Raw genomic sequence first — 6,914 nt, forward strand, 5'->3', positions numbered from 1 at the left:
CCAAGTAAACGAAATGTTATAAAACAACTTCTCAAAGTCTCAATCCTGTGTGGTACAAAGTCATTCGTCAAAACGTCTAACGAAACTTTTAAGAGGGTTTTCATAAGAGCTTTGTACGGAGGCGCCATATGATGATCCAATATGGCCGCCGGAAATCAATAAAAACGTTCGAAATTCGCTTCGCCAAGGAAAAGCGTTCTTTTCACTCATGATCTGGTACAGAAACGCATCAATACAATCTTTAAGACTTCAAACGTTGCAACTGTTGAATTTTTCTCCAACCAAAGAGCCACTACTTTCGTGTCAAGCGATTTCAGTTTACAGTGTCCCCACTTAGTGTTCCAGCGCTAGAACACTAGCCACAATAGCTTCAACACTTTCAATAAACTGCACTATTTCAAATGATCGAATCTACCCAACGGTCCTTCCAGTATAGAGCTGTCAGCTTATGGAATAGTTTAGATAAAGATCTTAAATTAAGTAAAAATCATGGAGTTTTTAAACGTAAATGTAAGCACATGTTATGGGACATTTAGGTATTTGATTCCTAGTTATTAATTTTTTCCTACTTATTATTTTTATTATTTATTATATTGATCATCGAAAGCCCCTCAGGGGAGTGTTCAATAAAGTCTTATCTTATCTTATCTGATCTCTGTTTCGCGTATATAACGGCAATGTTATAGTACATGTAGCACGTGAAACACCAAGATGCACTCATTTATGTGGCGGCATTAATCAACAGCGATGTAAAAACGTCCTATATTTTTCTCTAAACGCTTAAATTAAAAAAAAAAACGAACTCAGTGACCCCAATTTTATTGCTAGAAAGTGATGAGCAGAATTGTTGTTTAAAACAATTCTCTGGAGAGGGTTCATAGTTACCTTCACAATCGGCAAAATTTAAGGTAGCCCTGAATCTGCTCCACATATTTTTGTAAAAATGTTTATCTTTGCAGGTGGGGGGGGGGGGGGGGGGAGGGGGTCACCAAGTTTGTTTCTGAAACATAATTGTCTAAATAGAAAATATATGATGTTTTTTCATCGCTGTTTTGTTGCCACGGTGACGTAATACGTCAAATGAATAAATGCATCTTGTTAAGCAATTGTTGTTGTTTTATTTGGTACCAATACATTGCCGTTATATGAAAACGTGTTGTAGAATTAATCCTTTGAATAGAACTACCCCTCCAAAATGTTGAAACTAGTATAAGCCACCTTAAATAAATTTCCGTTCCTTCCCTTTCCTTTTCTACTGCCAAAGATTAAGACCATCATAAAACAAATTTATCAAGAGAGCCACCCAACTACTTAGTTCAAGTTGATGGCTCCTCAAACGTCATATGATTTTGGTAGAGTATTGCACCGACATCGCAGAGGTCATGGCTTGGAATCCCGTTGAAGCCCTCTGAATTTTTCACGCGTCTAAATAGAAAAAGTGACAATTGCTTTAAATTCCCAGCTAAGTGCAAGGATCGCTTCTATCTTTCGTCTATAACCCGCACTTTAAAGATGCAGTCATTCATTCGTTAATCATTCATCTACAACTCGTACATCGTTTCACTGTCACGCAACACAACGTTTTATATAAACCGTTAAAAGGCCACGAAAACGCAATGTTATAAAAGTTAGACTAATACATAAACAACAAAGTCTCAATCCTGTGTGGTACACCATTTTTTAAAGTCATTCGCCAAAATGTCTAACGCAAATTTTTTACACGATTTTTGTACGGAGGCGCCATGTGGTAGAGCAATATGGGCGCCCGAAATCAACAAACACGTTCGCAATTCGCTTCGCTATGAAAACGTGTTCTTTTCACTCATGAATTGGTACGAACATACGCATCAACACAATCTCTTAAGACTTGAAACGTTTCAACTGTTGAATGTTAAAAGAAGAGACATTTTCTCCAACCAAACAGCTACATGTACTATTTTGGCAATGTCATGGTACCATGTGAAACAACAAGAAGCCCTTACAAGATGCACTCATTTATGTGGCGGCAACAAAAGAGCGATGTAAAAAACACGCTATATTTTTCTTTAAACGCTTACATCTCAAAGAGGGTTCATACATGTACCTACCTTCACAACTAGAAAATTTTAAGGTATCCCCGAATCTGCTCCAGAGATTTCTTTTTTAACTTTGCGAAAAGTTTTATCTTCGCTTGCTAATCACTGTCCAGCTATAAAAAGAGGAGATCACCGAGTTTTTTTTGAAATATAACCGTCTAAATAAGAAATTTATGGTGTTTTTACATCGCTGTTTTGTTGCCACGGTGACTTATTGCGTCACATGCAGTTTGCATCTTGTTGAGAAATTCTTGTTGTTTTATTTGGTACCAAAACATTCCCGTTGCACGAAAAAGTGTTGTAGAATTTATCCTTTGAATAAGATAATAGACTCCTTTAAGCCACCTTATATAAAATTTCCGTTTCATCCCTTTAACTTTTCTTTTTTACCGCCAAAACAAAACAAAATGATCAAGAAAAGCCACCCAGCTCCTAGTTCAAGTTGTTGGCTCCTCAAACGTCATATGATTTTGGTAATGTGCAAGAAGAAGCTCCTCGCTGATCAACTCCTCCTGGCACAGCCAACAGCTGTGTTTTACTCCCTGGTTAGAAGCATGATCTTGCCAAGTGAAGGCGTAAGCAATCTCCACTTCATCTTGATTTGAAGTTGCAGAAACGTCTTGTGCTTTTTATGATTCCTGTCACTTTTTCGGTTCCGGAAAGATTTTCCTGTTGGCTTACGTTTTAGAACGTTTCTCTCCAGTGTGTACTTTTTCGTGTCTCCTCAAAGTCGCTGCTTGGCGAAAACACCTTCCACATTGTTTGCATTTAAAAAGCTTCTCTCCAGTATGTACTCTTTCGTGCACCCTAAATTCACTGCTTGGCTAAAACACCTTTCCACACTCTTTGCATTTAAAAGGTTTCTCTCCAGTGTGTACTCTTTCGTGTCTCCTCAAAGTCACTGCTTCGCTAAAACACTTTTCACATTGTTTGCATTTTAAGGCTTATCTCCAGTGTGGACTCTTTCATGTCCTCCTCAGATTCGTTGCTCGGCTAAAACACTTTCCACATTGTTTGCATTTAAAGGTTTCTCTCCACTGTGGACTCTTTGGTGCGTCCTTAAATTCACTGCTTGGCTAAACACTTTCCACATTGTTTGCATTTAAAAGGCTTCTCTCCAGTATGGACTCTTTTGTGCGTCCTTAAAGTCACTGCTTGGCTAAAACACTTTGCACATTCTTTGCATTTAAAAGGTTTCTCTCCAGTGTGTACTCTTTCGTGCGTCCTTAAATTCATGGCTTGACTAAAACACTTTCCACATTGTTTGCATTTAAAAGGTTTCTCTCCACTATGTACTCTTTCGTGCGCCGTTAAAGTCCACTGCTTGGCTAAAACACTTTTTACATTGTTTGCATTTAAAATGCTTCTCTCCACTGTGGACTCTTTGGTGCGTCCTTAAAGTCACTGCTTGGCTAAAACACTTTCCACATTGTTTGCACTTAAAAGGCTTCTCTCAGTATGTACTCTTTTGTGCGCCCTTAAATTCACTGCGTGGCTAAAGCACTTTCCACATTGTTTGCATTTAAAGGCTTCTCTCCAGTATGTACTCTTTGGTGTGCCCTTAAACCCACTGCTAGGCTAAAGCACTTTCCACATTGTTTGCATTTATAAGGCTTCTCTCCAGTATGTACTCTTTCGTGTCTCCTCAAAGTCACTGCTTCGCTAAAACACCTTCCGCATTGTTTTGCATTCATAAGGATTTCTCTCCAGTATGGACTCTTTCGTGTCTCCTCAATTCGCTGCTCCCGCTAAAACACTTTCCACATTGTATGCATTTAAAAGGCTTCTCTCCAGTATGTACTCTTTCGTGTGTCCTCAAATTCGATGCATCGCTAAATCACTTTCCACCTTGTTTGCATTTATATGGCTTCTCTCCAGTATGTACTCTTTTGTGCGAACTCAATTTTGCTGCATTCCTAAAACACTTTCCGCATTGTTTGCATTTATAAAGGCTGCTCTCCAGTGTGGACTCTCTCATGGGTCGCTACTGTTCCTGCTTCGCGAAAACACTCTACACCAGAATGGACTTCAATATCTCTCGTAAGACTTCGTTCATCATTGAGACAGTCTCTTCCTTCTATACATGTAGACCAAGAACCCCTGTTGACAGTGCGGGAAATTCGGTGGTTGACTGATCTTGACATCATTAACGATTGTGATCTCACGTAGCACTAAATAAAAAAGAAAAAAAGTCATTTCCACTTCAAAGAGGCAGCTTAGTCAATGACAAGTTATTGGCCAACATTTAAGCACAAAAAGAATTCATAGGAGGTTAATAAAAGGCAAGCAACAAGGTAAATACAATAGTGTAGGTACTTATAAAGCGCGTAACGAGAAAAAATTAAAGTTCTTGACCTAATTAGAGCTAAAGGAACAAGTAGACCTTTCTAAAAAAGCACAGTTAACGCGTGCATAGGTACCGCGTATTTCCAATAAAGACAGGAAAATATTTACAACAATGCGAAGCGTTGTCTTCAGCAATTTTTCCTCAGTCTTGTGATCAAGCTATTGGTGATGCTGTGGTGCAAATTTCATGACAAGAACCTTGCCATGTTACCAGTAACCTGTATACAGTCCTTTTAAAAATATTTCGCAAAATCTAAGATCTCTGCCCATGAAAACTTAACTTGAAGCGAAAAAAAGTAGTGCTTGTTAATCTCTATATGGTTTTGTACATAATTAATTTCGTCTATCGCTGCTATGAAGTGCTTTAGCTTATCTGGTCATTGTTGATAGCGTACTGTTACCTTAGCTTTGTTTTCCCAGTCTACATGTTACACAGGGCACCAAAAGCTAAAATAAATTCTCTTGACTTTTCTGCATAGGGAAGTATTGACTTCCAATTCTAAGGCCCTAGTATACCTTTATTTATTAGCTGCCCCTAAGTTTTGGGAAAATAAATTTTATCAAGCCTTCCTAGAATCATTTGCCAGGTGTTGGTGTGGAATGAGAAAAAGTAAAAGTTAAACCCCAGTTCACAAATAACATGACATGTTTTATTAAACTGGGTTTCTCAAAATGACCAATCCCAGTCACAGAAAAAGTGTAGGACATGCTTTTACATGGTAATTTCAATTCGGGCTTTGATCTGTGTTAAATGAAGGACGACAAATCAGTATATATGATTTTAAAAAGACCCAAAAAAACCAAGGTAAGGGTTCGGTGTGAACGGTGCAGGCATTAGTTCAAAAAAAAAGTTATTAAGTATGGCTCTTGGGGACGAATTTCAAGGAACATTTTAATCCTCTATTTTGTTTTTCTTTTCAGGGGAAAGAAAGGAAAAGGAAAGGAAACGGAACTTATTTAAGTGTCTTGTAAGATTTAGCGCTGGAGGCACCCAAATTGGTGACACTGTTAAAGTGAAATTAACATTTAACACAACAAGTCAAAAGGTTACGTTGATCGATTATTTTTAGATTCACTTCGTTTAGACGGATCCTCTAAAAAATGACTGGAAATTTGGATATGAACAATAAACAATAATCAATAAAATGAATAAAATTGAAAATAAAAAAAATATAAAAATTGATGACAACCAACCGCTAAAATGCTAGAGATTTGATATGAAAAACAATGCTTGAATGTCGATTCCGAATTGTTGAAAAAAATTGAAATTGGATGATGGAAGCGGTGTAATGATGACTCTGTTCTAGAACATGAACAATAAACGAATAATAAATCTCGGAAACGCCACACATAATCAAGATGCCATCACTTTGAAGCAAGTAAATGACGGTTTTGCAACTGTTTTACCGAAAACAATAAATATACAGACGAACAAACAAAAAAAAAGAAAAAATAAATACAGACGAAATAAATCAAGAAAAAAAAAATAAGAAATATGTAGACGAAAAATAGTGAAGAGTCATACAAATGGACACAAATGAGAAAAAAATGTGCTGAAATATGAGAAGGATGATGATGGGGAATTTACAGAAGATTATGGAATACAATGCCAAAAAAATCAATAAAAATTCACAACAAAAAAACAAAAAAGCATTTTCATTCAAGGTTCAAAAAGGCACAGATGGTTCCAGTCTGTTCAAAGGACGATTCGATTTTAATCTATTCAAACTGATACGTGACAATTATAGCGATATATATACTGTGTGTAGAAAATATATATTTTTGATGTGAGAAACGGTTTTGATGAGAGTTTAATTCATTTCAGGTTACTTTTGAAAAAAGAAACATGAACACTGATAGAACACAACAGTCAAAACCAACACAGATTATAAATATTATCGCTTTATCATGAACTTATCACCAGATGGTTCTTCACCAACTATCGAAAGACGGTTATATGTTCAAACTAACTGTTCAATCCACTTATGACAATAGAAGCCCAACTCTTTTACCATTGTATGTCCTGATAAAACGGTAAAAAGGCGAAGCAAAAAAACAACCTTGATTTCACAAATTTATGATTAAATTGGCTTATCAAATTGTAAACAATCAATTTCAAATGCATGTACCAATCAATATGAATGGTAATAAAATTTTAGGGTTATTTGATAAGATATTACCGTCTTACGCCTATGGAACCACTTCAGAATCATCACTGGGTTGTGATGATTTTTAATATTTCTAGAACAGTACATCTAACATTTACTAAAAAAATTTATATGATAAAAAAAAAAAATTTATCAAAAAAAAAAATTATCCATCAGAGTCGAATCACGATATTTTTTTTTATGGAGACGCTAGTGTATTTTTTATGACATAGATTTTTCAACAAGCAAAATACTTACTGTCAATATCAATCGATATTTTGAAAACATAACAAACATACGAACGAAAAATTTTGATGATGACGATGGGGATGGCGGGGATCTTATG

This window comes from Montipora foliosa, chromosome 10 (genome assembly GCF_036669935.1).
Source record: "Montipora foliosa isolate CH-2021 chromosome 10, ASM3666993v2, whole genome shotgun sequence".
In the NCBI taxonomy this organism is placed as follows: Eukaryota; Metazoa; Cnidaria; class Anthozoa; order Scleractinia; family Acroporidae; genus Montipora; species Montipora foliosa.